Source organism: Zootoca vivipara, chromosome 16 (genome assembly GCF_963506605.1).
Source record: "Zootoca vivipara chromosome 16, rZooViv1.1, whole genome shotgun sequence".
Lineage (NCBI taxonomy): Eukaryota > Metazoa > Chordata > Lepidosauria > Squamata > Lacertidae > Zootoca > Zootoca vivipara.
Window position 1 is genome coordinate 42,177,140 of NC_083291.1, and position 26,192 is coordinate 42,203,331.

Here is a 26,192-nt window from a genome sequence, read left to right on the forward strand (position 1 = left end):
GTCGTTAACAGTTGTTAATAGTCGTCAACAGGTTTTTCACTCCTATCAGCCAATCACCCATTCCCACCACCCTTCTGAGTAATACCCCTCCCCACCCTCCCACTATATATACGGGTCTGGTGACTTCTGTTTCAGTGTATCTGAAGAAGTGTGCATGCACATGAAAGCTCATACCTATGACAAACTTAGTTGGTCTCTAAGGTGCTACTAAGGTGGAAGGAATTTTTTCCCCCGACTACAGCAGACCAACACGGCTACCTACCTGTAATGAGTTTTGCAAGTTAGCCACCTCTGTCTTGAGGGTTGCATAGAAGAGAGAACTTCACCAGGTGTGATTTTTCCCATCATGGCAACACTAGGATAGGAGATGCCTGTTTATATTCACTCTCCTTTGCAATCCTTGAAGGTGGTACAGGAGCAACCTAAGTGATGGATTCTGCCTGAGGGATATTGCAGCCCCTTAATCTCCCACCCACAATCACCTTCTGCTTGTTGTCTGCTCTGAAGGGCACAGCAATCTGCCCATATTCCCCTTGGACGACTGGACAATAGAAGATGGGGGCAAGGACTGAGCAGAGTTAGGTGCCTCTGGCCAATCTCAGGCTTCTCTCTCCCTCTTAGGATTGCAAGATTTCACAAAGCAAATCTGGATGAATGCTCATGGTCATGAATAAGAACAACTGCTAAATAAATACCAAACACCATCTAACCACCATGTAACCTTTCTGCAAGCAAATCAGGATGAATGAACATAAGAAGAACTGTCTGGATCAGGCCAATGGCTCTTCTAGTCCAGCAGCCTGTTTTCCCAGTGTCCTCCCAGATGCTTGTAGTAGGACCCAAGCAAAAGAGCCCTCTCCTCTCTCCTGAGCTTCCCAGCATCCGGCATTCAGAAACATCGCAGACCCTCCAAGTGCCTCTATTTCCCAGAGACAGTCCCAGATTTACAGTAGCCATCCTGGTTCCTGATTTGATCTCGGAATGTCCCACTTTCCTTAGGCATTCCTATTTTCATCAGAGAAATGTTGGAGGCTATGAAGTTACGCGACCCCTGAGTCAATGAGAGGACTAACTAGACAACTATTAGAAGACATTTGAAAGCAGCCCTGGATAGGAAGCTTTTTAATGTTTAATGTTTTGTTATGGTTTTATATATGCTGGAAGCCGCTCAGAGTGGCTGGGGAAACCCAGTCAGATGGGTGGGGCATGATACTGATACTGATACTACTTTAATAGTATTTTCATTGGGGAAATGTTGGAGGGTATGGCATTGCTGAGCCCATTTTAGCCTCGTGCTCAATAGAGGACCCCAGTGACTGGTCCAAGTCCAGCCATCAGGCTTCGAGGCCCCCAAAGTCTCCTCAGTCCTAGCCCAATGACCAAGCCACTGTGCCACACAGGTGCCTTCCACAGGGTGTACCACTAAGCAGAGGGCCAGCAGAAGCTGGGGGATTTTTGAGTCTCCTCATTCCCTGCCCCCCCGCCCCCCCACTCCCCTGCAGCCGCAGAACTGGCGCCAGGCCTGGAAGGTACTGCGATTGAGGCATGTGAGGCAGAGCGTGAGCTCATTTGCACGAGGGCCGAGAGCAGCAACAGCATCCAAATGCTGCCGTGAAGGGGAAGCTAAAAATAGAGATGTGTCAAAGAGAGAGAGAGAGAGGAAGGAGAGAGAGAGAGAGAGAGAGAGAGAGAGAGAGAGAGAGAGAGAGAGAGAGAGAGAGAGAGAGAAGTGGCTGACCGGGGGGGGGGGGCAGATCGTGGCCCTGTGTCCTCATCTGGTTGCTTCCCTTGTTTGGATTGTGGCAGTGGCAAGGTGCAGGGCGGGGCATTACATCTGTTCAAGACGACTGCTTGCTGTCGCTGACAAGGCCTGTGATGAAGGCATGTTTCCCCCTCTACCACTGATGCTCTTAGTCCTGACCTCACATCCCTTCTTGTCCCCGGCTCTCTTGTTCAGAGCTGTCAGCTTTGCTGGGAGGCATTGCTGGGTGGCTGGTCACTAAACAAGAACGGCTTTTAAAAAAAAGGTTTTTAATTTTTTAAGGGAGATCTATGCAATATTGAAATTCCCATGAGTTCTGCTCTGGCATTCCATGGGCAGAAGTACTCCCCCTTGGGAGTCTACGCAAGAGCTAATGGAAAGAGCCACCTGGCATGCTGCTAGAGCAGGAGGAGCTAATGGGTGCCCCCCAGATGGATCACAGCTCCCATCAGCCCCAGGCAACCTGGCCAAGGGAACAGAGACGATGGGAGCTGTAGTCCAGCGCAAAACATCTGGATGGGACCCTGTTGGCTGCCCCTGAGTCACAGGGTGGGGAGATCCACACTTTAAGCTAGTGGTTGCAAATGTGCGTTCTATACATGTTGCACAGGAAGCCAAAAGCCCCTTAGGAAACCACAGGAACTGACTCTTGCCAGTTACAGTAAGCTCACAACTTACACATTTAACTTGTGCAAATTCAGCTTTACACATGTGGCTAATAATAATAATAATAATAATAGGAGGTGGAGCTCCAGGAAAAATGCCTTTGGCAGTCTTGCCTGCCATTTAACCCAATGAGTTTTGACTATACAAATGATTCCTGGAACATAGTTGTGGGCTTCCTGTCCTACGACTGCTTGGTCCTTCTGCTCTCATGGATATTGTGTGTGTTTGTGTGATGGGCTTGCATACTGTTTTAAAGATGACTTTTAGTTGGTGCTACTGGAGCAACTAGTTCTGGGCTACATGGCCTAACAGTCTGATTCCTATCAAGCCACATTACATGTGCCCAGCACTCAGCGTGGTAAAATGTGTGTACACATAACATATTCTTTGTTTCACATTCAAGTGCTTTGAGAACAGGCAAGTTGCCTCAGCTGCAGAAACAACTAACATCCCTCTCTCATGCCCTGCAGTTTTTGTACAGCGGAACCTCGGTTTACGAACTTCATCCGTTTTAGAAGTCTGTTCTTAAACAGAGGTGCACTTTCCCTAATGAGGCCTCCTGCCGCCGGTGCCCTTCCACCGTTCAGCTTCCGTTCTTAGACCGAGGTAAAGTTTGCAAACCGGGACACTATTTCCGGTTTTGCAGAGTTTGTAACCTGAATCATTCCTAAACTGGACCGTTCTTAAACTGAGGTACCACTGTATCAGGTTGATGTAGACTTAATAATTTGGCTTTGCAATCACAAAAAGTGACATTTTTGTAGTAGTGGCATCTCCAGAATAATGAGTTTCGGCACTCAAACCACTTTTTGAGTTTGCCATCCCTTTTAAACCTCAAACCACTTTTTGAGTTTGCCATCCCTTTTAAACCTCGGTTTAACTACACTGCTTATGAATATGGCCACTGGTGTTCAACAGGTAGAATGTCGAAGGCTGGAGGAATTTTGACTTCTGCCAATTTGCAGACTGAACTGATCCACATCTTCTGGACTAATGTGTGATCAGTATGAAGATATATTTCAGATATTGGTCTTCTCTAAATTTTGTTTTTTAAAAAAGCATATATAAGTATGTTTTAAGATAAAATACATTTAGAAATGTGTATTTTGTGAGAAAGCACACATTTACATACAGTTTTGGGGAGCATATTTCTTTAAAAGAGAAGATTGATACAAAAAGGGGATGAAGATTTATCAATGAACAAATGTGAAGTACTGGAAATGGACTGGATCTAGACTTATCCATCTTTTCCTGGGTAGAATGTGACCCAGAACTGGATTGAGGCTCGATTTAAAGTGGTTGACACAAGAACTGCCATGGCAATCTTCTGGAGAGAAAAGAGAGAGGAGAAAGATAGACAGACAGAGGGAGATCTTACTGTGTATAATTATGGAAATTAAAGTGGGTTATACATTGCAAGTTTGACTTAAAAGTCAGACTTTGATCTGGAAAAGTCAAAGGCCCGTGAGTCTGAGGACTAATCAGATTGAAGTGATTTTGAATGTGTGCCTAGGCTGGTGGTTCCCAGAGGTACACAATCAATGCAGAATTGCAGCTGACATGAAGATAAGGGAAAGTTCACCTAGCATTCAATTTTTAAAAATAGTTTTGTTGAAATTTTAAATGATTTTTCAAGTTGGCACTAAAAAGCTTCAAAAGACAACTACTGGTGTGTTTTACTTTGGTATTGTTAAAAACCAGAAGGAAAACTTTAAAAAAGCAAATATGATTCAAAAATTACACCTATAAATAAGGCAATATTTTTGGCGAAAAATAAATAAATTGAAAAGTGCACTATAACATATTTAGGCATGAATATTTAGCTTTTCAAAAAGCATATAGCTGAAAAATACAAATTAAAATATCAGGTGTGTTTTTTTTATAAAAAAAACTCCATACAGCTAAAACGATCCTGACCAGAAACATAACAGTGAAAGTGCACCAAGGTATATGGGTTCACCCACCTGATGCCTCATTGCACGTATCTAAGCCACACCTCTTAAGAAATACGAGAGAGAGAAAGAGGAAGAGCGCTTGATCAGGTGTGAGGAACCAGTGGGTCCCTCCAGAGGCTTCTAGACCACGGCTTCCACCATTCCTGACCATTGGTCATGCTTGCTGGGGCTGATGGGAGTTAGAGTACAACATCTGGGAGGCCACAGGTTGCTCATCTCTGCACTAAAGCAATCTAACCTTTAGAGATGGTGATAAGGGCTCCATTCTTTTGACAGCAATGAAAAGAAAGTCTGCCTTCCGCAGTCTGAGAAAAGACAGAGGAAGCACATGGGACACTCCAATGATGCTGTGTCTCATTTCCCATAGGAAGTGAATGAAGACACATACACACCCCGCTCAGGATTGGGACCAGTGTGTGAATGGACTTCTGGGGCACTTCCTTGGCAGATTTGTTCCCTGCATGGAAGTGTGCCTATAAACTGTAACCGTCAACAGTCTCTGGTCCACAGATTTTAAATGGCTGCACAAATGGTCCAGATTGCAAGGGTCACAAAGCACAGGCTCAGTATGAGCAGCGGCTGCAACATGACCACCCACTGTTTGGCTTGCCTTTTGTTGTTTGGTAATTGCCTGCCATTATAAGAAAAAATGACTGGGGTGAGCAGGCACAACAAGCAGATGAGCTCCTGCAGAAGAGCTTTGGCAGCTGCTGTTTGCGCTACCTTTGGCAGGGCAAGCTGTACCTGCCCAAACGCTTCCTACCAGGAAAAACATCACTTGCTGTGTCAGCTCAGCCTGCTGCTCAAGCCATAACAATAAAGAATGAAAACAAAAGAGGGGAAATCCCTGGATCTGATGCAACTGAACTGTTGAGAGCCATGCTATTGTGCAAAATGCAGAAAATTCTCTCTCTCTCTCTCTCTCTCTCTCTCTCTCTCTCTCTCTCTCTCTCTCTCTCTCTCTCTCTCTCTCTCTCTCTGCCATAGCCACCTGATACAGGGGAAAGAGACATTTTTTGGATTGGATCTAAAGTAGGCTTGCCAACCTCTCTGATTTCTACACCTGTGGCTTTAACAATAGCATGATGGGCAAACATTAGCAGGGGATAAGATTTGTCTCAAGGCCTGCTGTGCAGGGGCACTTGTGAAAGCAAAAGCAAAAAAACAAAGCCTAGATGATTCCAAAGGCACCACATACAGGTATTTCCTGTGGACTCTCAAAGGCAGCTGATCCTGTTAATTTAGTTCACAGAATCAAAGAACTGTAGAGTTGGAAGCGACCCCCAGGGGTCATCTAGTCCTGCCACCTGCAATGCAGGAATCTCAACTAAAGTATCCATGACAGATGGCCCTTCAACCTCTGCTGTAAGTCCAAGAAAAGAGAGCCCCCCCACTATTAAATAGCTCTTACTGTCATAAAGTTCTTCCCGATGTTTAGTCCAAAATTCCTTTATTGTAGCTTGAAGCCACTGGTTTGAATCCTAGCTTCCAGAGCAGGAGAAAACAAGCTTTCTCCATTTTCTATGTGAAAGCTCATTAGATGTTTGAAGATAGCTATCACTGTATCATAAAGAAGGCTGATCGCCGAAGAATTGATGCTTTTGAATTATGGTGCTGGAGGAGACTCTTGAGAGTCCCATGGACTGCAAGAAGATCAAACCTATCCATTCCTAAGGAAATCAACCCTGAGTGCTCACTGGAAGGACAGATCCTGAAGCGGAGGCTCCAATACTTTGGCTACCTCATGAGAAGAGAAGACTCCCTGGAAAAGACCCTGATGTTGGGAAAGATTGAGGGCACAAGGAGAAGGGGACGTCAGAGGACGAGATGGTTGGACAGTGTTCTCGAAGCCACCAACATGAGTTTGACCAAACTGTGGGAGGCAGTGCAAGACAGGAGTGCCTGGCCTGCTCTGGTCCATGGGGTCATGAAGAGGCGTATACGACTAAACGACTAAACGACAACAATCATATCTCCTTTCAGTTTCCTCTTTTCCAGGCTAAACATACCCACCTCCCTCAACTATTCCTCATAAGGCTTGGTTTATTGACCCTTGATCATCTTGGTCTCCCTCCTCTGCACACCTTCCAGCTTGTCAACATCCTTCTTGTCAAGAATGCTTTGATGGTGTTTGCTGCTTGGCAGGGGGTTGGACTGGATGGCCCTTGTGGTCTCTTCCAACTCTATGATTCTTAAATTGTGACGCCCAAAACTGGACACAGGACTCCAGATGTGTCTGACCAAGGCAGAATAGAGTGGTACTATGACTTCCCTTGAACAGGACACTAGACTTCTGTTCAGATGTGCCAACTTTGCCCCTGCAGTTGAGGGGGGCCTGCGCTCTGTGCAATATGCTAATGTCACGTGTGCATGCTGTGAGATGTGCTGGCCTGTCACATGCAAAAAAAGGGAAGAAGTTGTTGTGACATGGGGTTCGTGGTTTCAGCTCTCTTGACATAACATGCTGGAGACAGTTCTCTAGTAACACTTCTTTATTAAAGTAAACAAGACTGAGCTCTGAGGGCAGGAAAGCTACATTTATAGGGACAGGGAACTAGCTAGAAAGGGATACATTTTGGAGGGAACAATATCAGGCAATCACAGTGCTGCCTTTTGGAGGAAACCAATAAGACAGAGGATCCAAATACAGCAGCTTAAATGAGCCAATAGTAGCTGTACCTTCTGGAACCATAATTACCATAGGGTACCATAATTACCATAGGGTAATTGCATTTACCCTAATGCAAATACAGACAATAGTAATACAGATATAAAATCCTTTGACTCAATACACAACAGAAGTCACAAAAGGAATCCTGGATTATTCTCAGTGGTTCCCAATTGGTGGTCCACAGCCCCCAGGAAGTTTGTGTAACCCATGCAGGGGGTCCACAAACTACCATAGAGATATCATTTTTTTTTTCAAAAGTAGGGGGGTCAATGGCTTGGCTTGAAAAACAGGGGGATCTGCAGCACTTATGGTAGATTACTGTATTGGGAACCACGGCTCTCGAAGACTAAATTCTAGCAGGTCTGGGCATGCAGCAATGAGAAACTGTGTGTGTATGGCTGTTGAGCAGGGGTTTAGACCCGCAGCCACAACTAACAAAGGCAGGGTTGCTTTCTTTTTTATTTATCCCCTTCTAGTTTTCTCAAACATCAATGTGACATGCAGAACATTTTAAGCTAAGTTCTTCCTATCACTTTCTCTCTCTACTCAGAAACTCTCCGCCTGCTAAATTGCTGCATGTCAGGCTGTCACTGCAAATACAAGAGCAGGGCCCTTTTATTTATTTATTTTAATGAAAAAGGCAACTTTACTAATTATGGGATAGATGCTCCACTCTCCTTTGCATCTGATCACTGCAGTGACGGAGAAGCAGGATCATATATATATATATTTAACCAGCAAGCCTCATTGTAAACCAGTAGCGTTAAGAGAGGGAACTGAAGGAATTGCACAGTGGCAGAGAGCCAGAACTGGCCACATGGTGGTGACCCCTCCGGGCCAGCCCTGTCATGGAGAAGGGCATTTTGGCACCTGGAGCAAACCACAAAATGGCGCCCCGCCCCCAGAGGTGAAGGGGTGAGTGAAGATCCACACTTGTCTAATAGGGAAGGGCCACCATTTGTCCCCTGCACGACCCCCTGGAGAGCGGCTACCAATCACTAATGAGCTTAGATAGACCTAATGGTCTGAACCAGTCTAAGGCAGCCTCCCATGTTTCTCTGTCCTATGTCTGAGGGCGCTTGTTGCCAACCACTGGTCTCATGTAATCGTTCCCAACTGCAAAGACCTTGGCATTTGACAGCTGAGCTGTTAGCGCATTTAGTACCTACCTGTTTGCTTCATTCAAGGATGTGGCCCCTGTGGCCTTCAAGATGCTGTCAAACTCCCATCAGCCCCAGCCAGTATGGCCAATGGCTAGGCTAGGGATGACGGGTGTCAGAGTCCACCAATCTCTGGAGGGCCACAGGTGCCCCATCCCTGGAAATCTTGCTCCAAATGCTCTCACCACTGGAGGATAAGCAGATGTGGACTCTAGGTAAGGCCTTTTCCTAGCATGCATAAATTTCTGGAACATTCTCTGCATTTAAAGCACACCTACAGTGGCTGGGTTCTCTCAAAGAATCCTGGAAACTGGTTGTACCCCTCACATAGCTACAATTCATAGCACCCATAACAAACTACAGTCCCCATAATTCTCTTAAGTAGCCATGTACTTAAAATGTATGATATCAATGTTCTCTTAGCACCTAGATGAATTGTCAGAGGAAGACTATTTTATTTGCTCTGTCCTTTGTTTAATGGGTTTTTTTATTTACTGTTTTGCTGCTGCCTCATTTAGTATTTGTTGTGTCCCCCCCCCCCCGGCAGTTTTACTTAGAATTAAAGGTAGGTAATGTAGACATGGCCACTGGTCCCATCACCTTCGGACAAATAGAAGGGGAAGAAATGGAGGCAGGGAGAGATTTTACTTTCTTGGGTTCCATGATCACTGCAGATGGTGACAGCAGTCCCAAAATTAAAAGACGCCTGCTTCTTGGGAGAAAAGCAATGACAAACCTAGACAGCATCTTAAAAAGCAGAGACATCACCTTGCCTACAAAGGTCCGTATAGTTAAAGCTATGGCTTTCCCAGTAGTGATGTATGGAAGTGAGAGCTGGACCATAAAGAAGGCTGATCGCCAAAGAATTGATGCTTTTGAATTATGGTGCTGGAGGAGACTCTTGAGAGTCCCACGGACTGCAAGAAGATCAAACCTATCCATTCTTAAGGAAATCAGCCCTGAGTGCTCACTGGAAGGACAGATCCTGAAGCTGAGGCTCATGAGAAGAGAAGACTCCCTGGAAAAGATCCTGATGCTGGGAAAGATTGAGGGCACAAGGAGAAGGGGACGACAGAGGACGAGATGGTTGGACAGTGTTCTTGAAGCTACCTGGAAACGATGCCTTATGAGGAACGGCTTAGGGAGCTGGGTATGTTTAGCCTGGAGAAGAGAAGGTTAAGGGGTGATATGATAGCCATGTTCAAATATATAAAAGAATGTCATATAGAGGAGGGAGAAAGGTTGTTCTCTGCTGCTCCAGAGAAGCGGACACGGAGCAATGGATTCAAACTTCAAGAAAGAAGATTCCACCTAAACATTAGGAAGACCTTCCTGACAGTAAGAGCTGTTTGACAGTGGGATTTGCTGCCAAGGAGTGTGGTGGTCTCTCCTTCTTTGGATGTCTTTAAGCGGAGGTTTGATAGCCATCTGTCAGGAATGCTTTGATGGTGTTTCCTGCTTGGCAGGGGGTTGGACTGGATGGCCATTGTGGTCTCCTCCAACTCTATGATTCTATGATTTTAACATGAGTTTGACCAAACTGCAGGAGGCAGTGGAAGACAGGAGTGCTTGGTGTGCTCTGGTCCATGGGGTCACGAAGAGTTGGACAAGACTAAACAATAACAACAGTGCAGACAAGCTGAACAGAGAAGCACTTGCACATGCCTTTTAAAGGTTTGCCACACGGCAACAGTGATTCCACCATGGTCACAGCCACTGGCCATGCAGTCAACATTCCCCCAGTAGGTTGGAAATTTGGGGAGACTTGTAGTCGCTACTCAGTAAGGTTTTTTAGTGGCTCCTTTGCTCCTGCTGATTTCAATTAGTGTGACTGAGGCTTTGGATTGCTGGTTCACCCACTTAACACACCTGGGGCCGTGTATGCATTGCTCTCTCACACAGGCCCAAATACGAATCCTGCCCGAGTGGATCACTGTAAGGCTCTCTATAGCAAAGCTTTAGAACTGATCCCTGGGCACATTGTTCAGCCTTCTTTGGAATCCCTGCAACTGGTTCCTTCGGGGCCCCAGCGATCCACTGACCCAGGTCTACATTTGGGTCTGTGGGACAGAACATGCACAAATATAGCGTTTCTTACTCTTAATTAGGGTCATTTCTTGGGCCAAGGTTGAGACCCCAGCTTAATGGACAAATTATTAATACTGGGAGTATTGGGTTGCAAGCATTGGGATGGGACTGCTCTCTCCCTCTCCCCTGCAACACACAAACACAGCATATTGGCGCATGCTCTCGTTTCCCCTCCTTGTCTTTGACAGTTTGGTGCCGGAGGCTTATGAATATTAATTGGGCCTCTTGAATAATTGATCCCCACACCCACCAATCCCGAACTTGAACTGACCCTCTTTGTACACACTCACATGCACAGCGCATGATGCCAGGAGGTACTTGGGTTCGGAGTGTGTTGGCGCAGGGCCTCCCATAGTTATGGCTGGGGGGGCGCACTTGTGACTCCCCATTGATGATTGTGCATTGTGGTTATTTGCATGTGTTTGCAGCGGCTGCGCTGGCAGGTAACTAGATGCAGAGAAGAACCAGGCTCCTTGTCAAACGGATCTACGAAAGCAGGGATTTTGGCAGGTGCAGCTGCTCATCACAAAGGGGAGGGGGGGAACAAAACCTGCCAACATTCTCTCATCCAAGGTGCAGGAGCATTGCCTTCCTTTGGACCTGGTCACTTTTTATACGATAAAACAACATAATCATAATGTTACATTAAGCCATTTGAACAAGCCCCTAGAACCAATATCTGACTGAACTAAGCCAGAGAGAGGGGGGGGGGGAATCTTTCATCTGTTTTTCCCTTGTGTTTATTTTTAGATTGTAAGCCCCTTGGGGATCTGCCTCCCCCCACTGTTTTGTTTTTGTTTTTTCTAAAACAAACAAATGCACTGTACATCTCTCCCTCAAGAACCCAAAATAGTTAGGCTGCTGCCATACTCTCCAACATTTCTCATAGTGACGCCCTATTTAATAATAATAATAATAATAATAATAATAATAATAATAATAATAATTATACTCCACCCATTTAACTGGGTTTCCCCAGCACTTGGGGGGCTTCCAACATATATATAAACATAATAAAATATTTAACATGACACAAAACAGGGCTGCCTTCAGATGTCTTCTGTGGTTTAACTTTTATGTTGCCATGATATAGCATGATATAACAAGACAGACAGACAGACAAAACAAAGCTATGGTTTGTTTTAAGCAGAATTTGTTCAACAAACCATGAGTCACCTCACAGAAGAGCAAACCAGCCATGGTGTGTTTCTGCGAAGCTTGGCTTGTTTTCCCCTCATGCCTCTATAGTCTGGTGAGCAACTGGGATGGGGGTGATCAAACAAACTGTAGTCAAGCAAGGCTGTTGGCTTCAGGCATAATGCCAACCCTTAGTTCAAAGAAAAAGACATAGTTTGTAAGCCAACAACAAACCATAGTTTCACATCATAATTTGTGCTGGAAAACGTGCCATGGTTAGTTTGCTGAAATGGTTTCAGACATTTAAACAAGTCACACTTTTAAACAAACATTTAAACAAACCATGGCTTAGCTTTATGTGCAAACCAAACCTGTAGTTAGTTTCCCTTGCCACTGTCCCCCCCCCCCCCACAGCCGGAGCCGGGTGATCTTGTGCCCCTGGCAGAACCGTCCAGATTGCACCCCCTAGCCATGGACAAATTAGCTCTTCTTACCTCCAATCCTTCAACCCCCCCTTCCACCCATTCAATTCACCCTCTATTTAAAACCATTTCTTATGAGGCAATAATCAATATTTATATTTATGGACATATTTTTAGCCGATTTTGTGCCCCCCCCATCACCTGTGCCCCTGGTGGGGGTCTACTTCACCACCCTCTAGCTATGGCCCTGCCCCCCGGACCTTGCACAAGTTAAAGGGCTTGTTCTAAGGTGTAATGTAGAAGTTTCAGAGTTTCAGATCTCTTTATTTCATTCATTTTCATATGTGGTACTTTAGCTTTTTAAAATTGTACAGCTGGCTGGGTTTGGAATCAAGAGTTTGCATATTTTGTCTCAATATTGTGTAGTTCAAAATGTGTCTTTGTACACTAAATATGTTTCCTTTTTATGTGGATGTTTCACTTGTGTGATCTTCCTTAAGTCCTTGAGGACAGAGGCAGGGTTTGTAATATGTCTACAAAATATTTTTTAAAGTTGTTTTTCTGTTCACCATGTATTTGGATATTTAAGATATTGTAACCAAATCTTGCATGACGGTTCCTCAGATCAAGGAGCATGTTTTTGTCCAAATTTGTATACTATTGGATGCCATTAAACAAGATGGTGGGGTGAACCTTTCAAAATTGCAATGATTTTAACTCTGCATTGATTTTTTTTTTGTTCTTATAATTCTCAAGCAACACTGGGTATGCGGTTTCTTGTATACAGTCATACCTCGGTTTGAGAACGCTTTGGTTTGAATACTTTCGGTTTAAGTACTCTGCGGACCTGGAAGTGTTTACTTCCGGGTTCCACGGCGCGTGCATGCGCAGAAGTGATCTGCATGCCATGCGCATGCGCAGAAGCGCTCTATCGACGCTTCGCACACGCGTGGAAGAGACACTCGGTTTAAGTACTTTTCGCGGAGCAAATGGCTCCCCAGAACCAATTGAGTACTTAAACCGAGGTACCACTGTAATATAAAATAATGCAGCTCATGATTTAATGAGAAGGTGCTATCTAGTTGTTGCTTTAAGCCCAAATAAAATGCAGGGCAATTAGTAAATTTCTTTAAATAAATGAGCATATGTACATGAAAAGTGATGATAATGACAACGGCATGTGTGTTTTGTCCCCTCTTGAGAAAAAGGCCAGCCTAACTGGCAAGTGGAAATTGTCGGTGTGTTCCTGTTTAAACATATCACAGTCCTGAGGTTTCATTGCCCAAATGAGGGTTCTGTTATTTTGATAGTTGTTACCCTGATGCTAATCCAGAGGGAGAACAGCTGTCAGGAGAAATTTATAAGATTAAACAGTAAGGTCATTGCTGCAGAGGAAGAATTCCAGATCTGGAGTAGAAAAATAACCCCCATATCAGTGGAAGCCATTCATTTAACGAAGCTTCCACACACCAACACCCTGCCCATTTTCAGTTCATTTTTGTTTCCTCCACAGCAAAAAACAAAAGTCCAGGATTCAGTAAATCCCTAGAATTGGGGAAACCCGAGGAAAAGGGGCAAGCAACATTTTGCAGAAAGCTATGGGTATGTGGGCAGAGACACAAATGCGAATTTAGTAGGTTTAATGGAAACTGGTGAAGACTTTTTATTTATTTCAGAAGGCTTTTGGATGCTGACAGAGTGTGATTTTACATTATCTGACTGTATTGACCATTGGGTTTTTTGTGTTCTTAGGATTTAGGCTGTGCAGAAAGTGGGGGAGGAACTATCCTTCAGGACTACTTTAAGAGCCCCACCCCAGAGAGCTGTATAAAGCCCTGCAAGTTTAGCCCGTTAAGTCAACCAGCACAAATGGAGCCTGAATGCCATAGTCAAGGGTCAACAGGTAGCAAGCAGCATAAGCCCTAAGCAGGGTCGGACTACGTGCGAGACCAAAATCTGCCACTCCCAAATGCATCTTCTCAATTTGGCTCAGCGCCCTGTGCAAGAGAACCACCCCCACTGCGCTGAATCTGCCGCTGCCCCAAAGGTGGCAAGGAACCTTGGGCTGGCTATGTCTGTCCCTCAACCCACCTCACCCCACCAAGAGGAGGAACCCAGGAAATTCCATCTGGTCATATAATTCTTCTGCGCTACCAGAGAACAGGAAGTTAAGTGCTGTCCATGAGGACAAATGGGGCACCACAGCCCCACCAGCCTCAGCCTTGATTCTTCTGAGCCAACCTGTTGCCTTCTTGCCTGCAACCAGCCCAAGGGAGGCCCTGGCTATCAGCTCCCACCACCATAGTCTCATGGCTGCCATTGTAGGCATCAGGGAGCAGAAGATGGGAGAGGAAGGAGAATTAATGGTCCTTGCCTCTGGCTCCCCCTACTGTTGGCCTCCTGACTTCTCCCCTAAAAGTCCCCATGGAAACCAGACACTGCTGGTTAAGTGCCAGCCTCAGGCAGTCTGGGCAGAGTCAGGGACAAAAGCAAGGTAGCCAGGCTTTGTTTTTTGGGGGTGGGGAGGCTTTATGGCAGTGATGGGCAACCTTTTGAGCCTTTTGTGTCAAAATTCACCCAAAAAACGAGCATAACTCGGGTGGTGTGTCACTTCAAGAAAAAACCACAATTTCGCAATATTTATAGTTTGAATAACAAAAATGTATAATTGTTTCCCCTTTAAAAAAAGGAAAAGGAAGAGGGAAAAGAATTATTAAAGTTTTTTTATTTATTTTTTTAAAAAAAAATTTAAAAAGGGGAAAAAATACGGCAAAACTCAGAGGTCTTTCCCAGTGGGACTCTGGGCTCAGGCCTTCCTCCAACAGGTCTGCCGCTGGGGAGGTGGGCTCCGGTTGGGCCTGTGCCTCCTCATGGCCCTCTTCAGCCCACCTCTCCCCTCACTTGGCTATACTTGCGTGGCAGCGGGGCAACAGGGAAGGGGTTTCAGCTTACTTGGGTGTCTCTTCTCTCTTCCCGGGATGGCGGCGAGGTGGCGGTTGGGGTTGGGGTTCTTCTCCCTCCTCCAAGGGCCCCCTCCTCTCCCTTGAGGCGGGGGCGACGGGGACGACAACGGAGTGAGCGGACCCCTGTTCTCCTTTGCCTTGTTTTTCCTTCTTTTCTCCCTCCTTTTTGTGGGGGCAGCGGCAGCGGCAGTGGGGCCGGGGCTTCCTTTTTCCTCCTCCAGCCTCCGGAGTGCCTCGAGGCCATCCATCAGGTTTGCAGGGTGGGGGTGGGGTCTGGCAGCTCCCCGGTTGTTTCACTGGTGGCCCCCAGTGTCTGGGCGGTGGCGGTTTCGGTGGCTTGGGAGCCCATCCGGCAGCTCCTGCAGCGCTGGTCACTTTCAGGAGCTCCGCGGCTCTGTGCCGACCGCCAACGTGCCTCGCCAGAAGTCCACAAGGCCCCCAGAGATGCGTCACCTGCGGCATTCCACCGCCGGCCGGAAGTGAGGTCTCAGCATGCGGCCACATGTCACCGAAAATGGCTATGTGTGTCAGTGCTGACACGCATGTCATAGGTTTGCCATCACTGCTTTATGGGATGAACTCAGTTATCTGCCACACAATCAGTCAGTTAGTTAAGCATTTTCATTTATTTACTTGATTTGGGGGGCGGGGGCGGAGCAGGTGCCCCCTGGCTTTGCCCATGAACAAGTGGGGTTTGCATGTAGTCTGGCTGGTAACCAGAAGGATGGTGACTTGAGCTCACCCAGGGCTGGCTGTGGGCAGGATGCCTGCATTGCAGGGGGTTGGACTAGATGACCCTTGGGGGTCCCTTCCCACTCTACAGTTCCATGAAGCGCTTTCTCCTGTTGTAGTACCCCACCCCTCTCTGTGTAGCACTCCTCCTTGGAGTGCTGCATAAAACGAGGCTGAGGGTCAGAGACAATTAATTGTCTGTCTACTATGACCCTCCCCAGATAGAGAAGACAACTCCTTTCTTTTATCAGAAGTCCACCTGTATGACTCTAGCATCTCACACTAGCACAAATTGTAAAAGGCAAAAATAGAGACGATTATTTTGCAGAGACAAGCATCAGAAAATATGGGCATGCCCTGGTGAATGAAGATTTCTGGAGGTTCCGCTACAGATGACAAGAATATGCAATTCCCAGAATATTTGTAAGTGAAGTAACAGTAAATAAGAATACACCTCAACATGTGGATGCTGCATTTCATTCCCTTTAATTCTGAGCCATATATCCATGTAAAGCAAATTTTAAAATCCCACTTTTCCTCAAAAATACTTTAAGACAGCTGACAACAGCCAATCAAAACAACACAGAAGATGTGCAAAAATTAAAAGTAGCCAAGGCTGAAGCAATCTAAAAGCATCAAATGAAACAATTAAAACAGCTTGCAACTGAATAACCCACAAAGGAAAGGCTTTATCTTTGCAGTGAAAGCTCTCTATAGAGGTGGCAAAGTGGCCTTCCCTTGGGAGGAACTTCCAAAGCCAGTTCACGGGGTCAAGCACCAGCACCAGTTCTTCTTCTCTGGCGATCCCTCATAGCCAAGTAAGATTGTCTTCCATGAACACGGTCTTAACAGTGAGTCCACAAGTGACTGTGGAGGCCAATTCTGGATCCACACATCCCTCCACAGTGGGGACATTGGTTTCCAGGCGAGAGCTGATCACGGTGTGGATTTGCCAAGCGTGCCTTCCTCTTAACACATTTCTCCCTTGCGTCCTGAGATCGAGTGTCTTCAAAGCCCATGACACCTTTGGTAAAGGCTGTTCTCCAACTGGAGCGCTCGCAGGCCAGTGTTTCCCAGTTGTCAGTGTTTATACTACATTTTAAAGATTTGCCTTGAGAGAGTATTTGAACCTCTTTTGTTTACCACCAACATTACGCTTTCCATTTCAAAGTTCAGAATAGAGTAGTTGCTTTGGAAGGCGATCGTCAGGCATCCTCACAACATGACCAGTCCAACAAAGTTGATGTTGAAGAATCATTGCTTTGACACTGGTGATCTTTGCTTCTTCCAGTACACTGGCATTGGTTCGCCTGACTTCCCAAGTGATATGTAAATTTTTGGGGGACACCACTGATGGAATCTTTCAAGGAGTTGGAGATGGCATTTATAAGTGGTCCATGTTTCAGAAGCATACAGTAAGCTTGGTAGTACAATAGCTTTGTAAACAAGCATTTTGGTTTCCCTGCAAATTTCCTGGTCCTCAAACACTCTGCACTTCAATCAGGAAAAAGCTGCACTCGCAGAGCTTAGGCAATGCTGGATTTCAGCATCAATGTCAGCCCTTGCGGAAAGGTAAATGCCTAGGTAGGAGAAGTAATCAACATTTTCCAACATTACTCCATTGAGTTGGATACGTGGCGCTGCAGAGGGGTTGTTTTGTGCTTGTTGGTGCAGCACTTTGGTTTTTTGGATGTTGAGTGATAGGCCAAGCTTTTTGTATGCTTCTACAAAGATATTTTAGGGACGCCAAGCAGAAGGTCGGCGGTTTGAATCCCTGCGATGGGGTGAGCTCCCGTTGCTCGGTCCCAGCTCCTGCCAACCTAGCAGTTCGAAAGCACATCAAAGTGCAAGTAGATAAATAGGAACCGCTACAGCGGGAAGGCAGAGGGCGTTTCCGTGTGCTGCTCTGGTTCACCAGAAGCGGCTTTGTCATGCTGGCCACATGACCTGGAAGCTGTACGCCGGCTCCCTCGGCCAATAATGTGAGATGAGCGCTGCAACCCCAGAGTCGGTCACGACTGGACCTAATGGTCAGGGGTCCTTTTACCTTTACAAAGATATTTAGGATGGTTTGGAGGTCATCCTCTGAGTGTGCACACACTACGGTACATTGTCACCAGCATACTGAAGCTCTATGATAGAAGTTGTGGTAACCTTACTCTTTGCTTTCAGTCTACTCAGATTGAAGAGCTTTCCATCTGTTTGATATATGATTTCTACCTGGGTGGGGAGTTTCCCTTTGACAAAGTATAGGATCATGACAATGAAAATAATAAACAAAGTTGGGGCGATAACACAACCCTGTGAATGGTTCACTTTGAAAGCCATTGTCAGGCGTCAGTATCAAGGCATCGGTTGAAATCCTGTACTCCTTTGTGATGGATTTAGCTAAGACTCATTTGTCTCCGAAATGAATCATGTTTAGAGTCAGATGCCATTATTTTAAGGATGCGGAAAGGAAAATGGTCTCCTCCTCATATAAATTAATGCCACAGAAGAGAGAATTGGGATTTGAAGTGACTCTAACAAATTGGAGAACTAAATGGGTCCAAACTAACAGAATGAAATTCAATAGGGATAAATGTAAGTTTCTACACTCAGGCAGCTGCACAAATATAAAATGAGGGATTGCCAGTGGTATGTATGAAAAGGATCTAGGGGTCTTAGTGGATCACAAGCTTAGCATGACTCAGCTGGGTGATGCAGCAGCAAAAAACCCTAATGCTATTCTAGGCTGCATCAGCAGAAGTCTAGTGTCCATATCAAGGGAAATCATAGTCCTGCTCTGTTCTGCAAAGAGGAGACTGAGAGGAGATGATAGCCACCTTCAAATACCTCAAGGGCTGTCACATGGAAGATGGAGGAAACTTGATTTCTCCTGCTCCGGAGGGTAGGACTTGAACAAATGAATTGAAGTTACAAGAAAGGAGATTCCGACTAAACATCAGGAAGAACTTTCTGACAGTAACAGCTGTTTGACAGTGGAACCTTGGGAGGTCGTGGACTCTCCTTCTTTGGAGGTTTTTCAGCAGAGGTTGGATGATCATCTCTCATGGGTGTAAAGGGTTGGACTAGATGACCCTTGGAGTCACTTCTAACTCCACAGTGCTATGATTTTATAATTCTATAAGTGAATTCACAGATTGTGCATAGCAGGGCCTTTTTTGGGGGGGGAGCTCCCTTCCCTAGGAGCAGAAGATGGCATCCTTCCTGTATGCCCCAAGGGCCATATTTTGAACTGAGCAAAGTCTGAAAGGCCAGTGACTTTGGCTCTGGCCACTGACTCACTCCAGCATGAGCCAAGTGTGGATAAAAGCCCTCCTGTCTTGCTCCCCCTCCCCCCTCCATTTAGCCTGAGCAGGTGAGGAATGTACTACTGAAATAATAAGCACAGGGAGATTGAGAAAACCTCCCTGGCAATCTCCACCAGCAATAACCATGGCGTCTGCCAGATCTTCAACTTCTGGAAAGAAGTTGGTTACCTGCTTACCTGGCAAACATGACCTATGCTCTGATTAGCTGAATTAAGGGGTTTGATGGCAGCAATTTCTGGGTAGTTTGCAAATGCAACAGGCCTACTTTGCAAGGCAGTTGTGCAAGGAAGAGTGTAAGCAGGCTCTCCTAGCCTCCCCCAAGAAGCATAATCCAAAGGCTCTTTAATCCTCCCATGGCCAGGGCACTATCTATAAGCATCTCAAACATTTACCTGCACTTTGCTTTGTATATGCAGAACACAAGTAACTACATCTTGCCATATATTGAAGGCTTTTTTTCAGGTTGGTTTTTTAGTGCCAGTTGGCTTTTTAAAAAAGTATTTTATTTTCGGCGTAGTTTTTACTGTGATATTTAGTTGTTGTTTGTTTGTTTAAAAAAACTGTTTGCTTCTCTTGAGTCCATGGATAGGAAAAGCAAATAACAAGTATTATTATGAACAGATTGAAACCATACAGTCCAGCCAGCAAGCAGTGTCGGCAGCTGATCAAGGGACTCAATTGCTACTTTGTGCAGGGAGAACTATGGCCTTTGAGGGCACCTTGAGAGATTTGCCACTGCATCAAGCAGAGATAATTTTATCCTAAACCTTTCTGGGTGAATGTGTATCCAATGCGCCTCCAGCAACTGGGACTGATTTTTTGGTGGCAGGAAAGTTGTTGTTTTGTTCTCGCATTTGATTTGGTATATAAGCCTATTCCCTCTTGTTGACCCCTAGGTGGCCTCAGGGAGTCCTGGGCCCATTACAGTGTACATCTCACAGAGCTACCAGTAGTAATTTCTTCACAGAAGCATTCCTCATCCCAATGCAAAAACTTTTCTTCTTTGCTCTTTGATTTGAAGCCCCCTTCTCAGCTGGGAATCTTTCTAATTTATCTGTTATGTGCTGAACTTCTTTTCTAATGGGACGTGAACAAAATCTCCAAAATTAGCCTAGGCGAGGGCATCCAGGCAAAAAATAATAATTCATAAATTTTTGCATTAAGAAGAGGAAATGGGGACACGGGGGGGGGGGATATGAATGAATCAGTGGACAATTATTGAATGACCATATCCACGGAATCCTAAACAGGGGTCAAAGGAAGACTGCCCAGAAGAACCCACCCCAGCTGGGGGCTACAAAGAGCTCTTCTAACTTCTCTTTCTCTCTTGCCTCTGTTTTGTTTAACCAGTGAGGCTGCAGTTCTTGTCTGCTCAAGGGAAAGCATGGCTAGTTTCTCTCCTTGTTTCTGATGAGATTCCTCCCCGCCCCCCACATCCCAGAAGGTCATCTCTGGGGAAGGGCTGGCCTTTAGCAAAGGACAGCCTTTGCCCTTCATACTCTGAGCTGCATCTTCCCCATGTGGAATTTGTTTTTCTATTCCTTCGCAACCTGTGCAGGGTGATTACAGGATGACACTGAAAAGCAGAGAAGGCGCAGATGAATGCGTGGTTCCCATCTGCCCAGTGTCTCCAAGACTTCTGCTTCTGTCTAGAAGACATGGGACCTGCTCTCATCCAATGCAGGACCAAAGAGTCCCATGGAAGAGGGTGGCTTCTCCCAGTGAAACTTTGTCCTCCACTTAAGAGTTTCTGTACTGCTTCAGAGTCTCCATCCAGACTCTCAAGAGCTGCAGTGAGCAGTGGAGTCAGACTGTTGGCTCCTCTAGCTCAGTATTGCCTACACTGACTAGCAGCATCTCCTACAGTTTCAGGCAAGAAGTCTCTGGGGACTGAACCTGGGCAGGTGCTTTCTCTCTGAGCTATGCTCCCCTTTCCTGTGGTCACCCTCAAAGAGATTTCCTTCTTTGCTGCCATTTTAGAGGCTTTTAAGGTTGGGAACAGAGCAAGAGCACTTCAACCTCACCATTCCTTGAATCAAAACATAAGTGACAGCACAGTGAAGTAACACAGTAGAGCTAAACCTGCTGCCAGCTGGCACACCATGCACTCCAGTGCATATTGGGGCTGTTCAGTTAATTCCAAAGCACTTGGAACAAAACTAGGAAGCAATGTGTTGATGGCTACTGGCTGGTTGGAGGCAGGCATGGGGAGTCAAACTAACCCTTAAAAATGGCACAGCCTGCTTGGCTGCATTGAAAGTGCATGGAGATGGAAGTCTGTGCCCCCAGTTAGTTGAGTCCCAGGGTTCCCTCACCAACCTTCCTTAAGCCTGGCTTCCAGCCCCACCTCACCTGCCTATGCAATTTAGGATGGGAACACTCCAGGAATGATCCAAGGAGATGTTTCTCTCTTTTTTTGTTGCCCAGTCCTAGATGTAGCATGCACCATGGTGACAAAAGAAGGGCAGCTTTAAAAATCACTCCAAATACCACAAGCATAGCATTTTTCCTTTTGTGCCAGAATCAATGATTGCTGGGACTGGATTTGACTTTAGAGGGCTGGGAAAGGTGGTCTGCAAAAGCCAGGCAGAACTCCTGGCTTGCTTATATTCTCCATCATAGGTGGGGAGTGGGATGTTAGGGAAGGTGGGCTGGGCACCAGGAAATCCCTGAGGTTTTTGTCCCTGGAGCAGGAAGCAGGATGGGGGAATAGTGCAGATCGTTGGATTGTACCCAAATGGATGGGTTAAAAAGAAGAAGCGGGGGTGCCCAGATGGGCTGGAAGAATGGTGCTGGGATTGAGGAAGGGGAGCTGAGGAATTAGGTCAGTACAGAGGACGAGATGAAGCCGGGAAACTTTCCGCCTAGCTGCTTCCCCACTCCTCCCCTTCCACCTCCTGCATCCCGTCTCCCGCAGCAACCGCATCCTTCGACAGTGGACTGGGATACCCAGGCTCACTCACCCGCTGCCTTGCTTATGGCACAGCTGGGGTCCGGCTTCTTTTGCTGGGGTCAGTAGGTACCCAACTCCTGCTTCCAGCTGTCACGCTCCGAAGTCCCAGATTTCAAAGCGGGGGGGGGGGCGTTGTAAGGGGAGCAGCGTGGGGGCCGCCCACTTCAGGGAATGACGGACATAGCTTCCTAGCCAATGGGGAGGCGAGGGACCGCCCAGGTGGAGATCACTACTCCGTGGGGTGGGCAGGGGACAGAAATGATGTCATGATGTATGGAGGAGAGGCAGGGGGGAAGATGTTGGGATGGTGTTAGACTGACTTCAATCTCCGCCGCCGCCGCCGCCTTTTCTGGAAAGGGGGGCAAAGCTGGGCTGGTGAATAATACGTTGGCGAGGTATCTTCTCCCTTCAGGCTGAGCTGAGGAACACGCAAGACCAGGACACCCGGGCTCTCTCTATGGACTGGACACGCGTCTGTTAAGTCTTGGGGAGCAGAATGGGGAGGGGGAAATTTCCTAAGAAATCGGGGCTAGGGGCTTAGTAGGGGTAGGCATAGAAGGGGCTGACGCAATCCCTTCTGCTAGCTAGAACTTGTGCAGCTTGGAAGCAAAGGCTGCAGTCCTATGCGCACCCACTTTGGAGTAAGCATCACTGAACCCAGGGGAACTTCCTTCCAAGTTCACCTGCCCAAGTGTGAGCCAGAAATCCCAAGTTCAGCCACTTTAATAGCCATGGGAAATCCTGAGCAGTGTGGTTAAGGGTGCTGAACTTCCAGAACTACAGTTCCCAGCATTCCCCGAGACTGTCAAAGGGGTATGATGATAGTGCTTTGAATGTACTGTGTGACCTTAGGCAAGCTACTATTCCTCAGTGCCTTCCCAGTCTGTAATATGGGGAATGATCACAGAATCCCCTGGGTGGGCTCAAACCACCAATCTTCTGGTTTACAGCCAGATGCACTGACCTTCCTGGTCTACCTTACAGGGTTTCTAGAAGGATTACTAAAATAATATATCCAAAGAGCTTTAAACATTTGAAGTGGGCTTTTATTATTCTCAGATCAAGAACCAGATGAGATTCTTGTTTGATGTCTGGGTCTGGGGGGAGGATGAGGCCAAGACACCTGGGCTCCTCTAACACCACATTCATAGGATCACGCTGATATTCCCTGCAATGTCTCATATTCAACACATTTGTCAGAACTTGTGAGGGGCTGCTGAGCCTTACTGTCTTTAATGGATATGGGAAGGTCAGGAGGTGAAGGACAGGGAATAGGGGCTCCCGCATCCATGGGGGTATATTTGGGCAGTTAACTATGTCAGAAACAGGCTGGGAAGAAAATGTGCTACTGGGGGCCCTGGTGATTTATAAAAATACAATCACCTCTGATACCTGAAGGATAAGTGGCAGTTGGAGGGCTGGAAGTGATTTCATACAGATGACATCACCAAAGGTTGACATTCCTCTCCCCTCTGTGTGCCCTTTTGATAAGGGCATGATGGGAATGCTGGATGGAATGCACGCTTAGATGATGAGCTGATATGGCTGGGACCCGCCCACTTTAAAGTGTATTACATAATAACACTTTAGATGTGGTTCACAGCTTAATCAACGAAGCAGTAAAAACATAGACTCAAAGAATCATAGAGTTGGAAGAGACCACAAGGGCCATCCACTCCAACCCCCTGCCAAGCAGGAAACACCATCAAAGCATTCCTGACAGATGGCTGTCAAGCCTCCCTTTAAGACCTCCAAAGAAGGAGACTCCACCACACTCCTTGGCAGCAAATTCCACAGTCGAACAGCTCTTACTGTCAGGAAGTTCTTCCTAATGTTTAGGTGGAATCTTCTTGGTCCTGCTAGCTAGGGATGATGGATGCTATAGTCCAAAAACACCTGGAGACTCAAGTTTGGGAAGCACTGATCTAAATGGACAGACTCCCATGCCTTTAACAGTAGTGCAGAAGAGAGAGAAGTTCATCAGGTGCAGCTTTGCTATGTAGGTGAGGAAAGAAGCCACAAAGCTGGATTTCTCTCTTCTAGATGACCATTAAAAGTTCACCAACAGAACATTCCACTTTATTGCTCATGGGGTCAACCTTGGAGATTGGATGGTTAGGATATCGAGGCCTCTAAGACACTCTTAAGCTTAGCTTCTTAACATCACTCCTGGGCCCCAGCATCAAATGAATGTGGCTTCCCCTCGTTCTGCGATGGAGATGTTGTGCCCGTGGCTGATTTCCTAGAGATCATGGCATCAGCTGACCAGCTTTGGTGCTAACATCAGAAGAGGGGCCCTAGAAATGTGCCCAGGTTTTTTAAAGGGTCACCTTGCATGGTGTTTGAAAAGCACTACATTGCCATGGATTCAGACTATAAGAAGATGTCTTATAGTGAGTGCATGGATTATCCCATCTGCTTCAATATTGCCCACCCTGACTGGCAGTAGTTCTCCAGGGTTTCAGACAGGAGACATTCTCAGCATCGCCTGGAAATGTAAAGGTTTAAACCTGGGACCTTCTGCCTGCTAAGCATGTGCTCTGAGCCTCTGATATTGAACTATGGCTTCTCAAAGAGACAAGAGATCCTGGGGGAAGAGCTGCTTTGGAATACATCTCAGCCACTACAGCTGGGCTTCTGCAATAATGGGCAGCTGTAGACAAGGGTTGAGTATCTTCTAGTTCGCATGTGATGATGCCCCAGAACTTGCTCTGGAAATTTTTGTCTGCTCAGTTGCCTGAGGGTCCAAGGTTGTGAAAACTGCTATCTTAGGTTCTAACTCCCCCCCCCCCCCCAGCCCCAAACGCAGATCTGGGAAACCTGAGGTTCTCTGAATGTTTCTGGACTACAGCTCCCATCACCCCTGACCTTTGACCATGGGTGACCCGCTCTTGAAAGAAAGGCCATGGTCTTAATCATGGAAGCAACCTTTGCAGGCAGGCAGGCAAGCAGGCAAGCAGGTAAGTGTCACATCAAGGCAGCATCAGTACCCTGGGATTCTACCTTCCTGACTCTCACTCCGCGAGATCTCTGAGGAGCACTGCCAGAGCAAGCAAAAATTTGTTTCAGCATTCAATGTGGCAGGTGGATATGACTTGCATTCCAGGTGCTTAGAACAGTTCTCTGTCCATTACTGTCCATTATCTAGTTCCCATCTGTGACAGAGATATATGGAAGACTATCGGATGGTGCATTTCCCCATTTTGTACAGCACGGCATCACACAGCATGACTCAAGATGCTGTAATGGGTGGAAAGCATGTTTAGCCTGAGGCTGTGGTCTCTTCTGTCAGATCTTCCAGTGATGGGAAGGTCCAGAGGCCAAAAGGCTCAGAACAATGAATGTGAATTATACCTTTGTACAGCAAGCTAGTTTACACACACACACACACACTTGCACACTCTCACTCTGTCCTCCATCCAGGTGCTCACAGAATGTTATTATGAGTGTTCAAGAGCACAAGACAGCCGGGCAATCCCCCAAAGAGCAGACAGAGAGGCCTGAGAGCTGCATGTGTTCCCTGGGCCTGGGCTTCCCCATTATAAAGGGTATTTTGGCAATTATCTGAAAGGGAGATGCATGCTGCTTGCTTATCACTGTACTCTGAGTTGTTGCTTTTAAATTTGCATTCAACAAAGGCTGTCTTCAGACCCTTCAAGTGTCCTTCTTTTCCAGGGATATTCCCATACTTACAGACGCTGTCCTGGTTTCTGATTTGATCCCACAAATGTCCCACTTTTCCTTAGAATTTTCATTTGAAAAATGTTGGAGGGTATGGAGTTACCAGTATGTGACCACCGAGCCAAAGATTTAAGTAACTATACAACCTTTAGAAGACATCTGAAGGCAGCCCTGTATAGGGAAGATTTTTAATGTTTAATGTTTTGTTATGGTTTTATATATGTTGGAAGCCGCCCAGAGTAGCTGGGGCAATCCTGCCAGATATGCAGGATATATATATAAATAATATAAATATAAATCAGGGGTCAGCAAACTTTTTCAACAGGGGGCCGGTCCACTGTCCCTCAGACCTTGTGGGGGGCCGGACTATATTTTTTTTTTGGGGGGGGGGAAATGAACAAATTCCTATGCCCCACAAATAACCCAGAGATGTATTTTAAATAAAATGACACATTCTACTCATGTTAAAACACCAGGCAGGCCCCACAAATGACCCAGAGATGCATTTTAAATAAAAGGACACATTCTACTCATGTAAAAACATGGTGTTTCCTGCTTGGCAGGGGGTTGGACTGGATGGCCCTTGTGGTCTCTTCCAACTCTATGATTCTATGATTCCTGGACCATCCGCGGGCCGGATTTAGAAGGCGATTGGGTCGCATCCAGCCCCCGGGCCTTAGTTTGGGGA

The 26,192-nt window shown here is 46.3% G+C and overlaps 1 protein-coding gene across 1 annotated transcript in view; it reads right to left on the reverse strand.

Annotated features, from left to right (window-relative positions):
* LOC118075383 (leucine-rich repeat neuronal protein 1-like) overlaps positions 1 to 21,913 on the reverse strand; it is a 36,498-nt gene extending 14,585 nt beyond the window's left edge. The window contains exon 1 of the mRNA XM_035097327.2: positions 21,834 to 21,913. The gene's annotated coding sequence lies outside the window, so the exon portion shown is untranslated. The remainder of the gene's footprint in view (positions 1 to 21,833) is intronic.
* Positions 21,914 to 26,192: the final 4,279 nt, after the last annotated feature.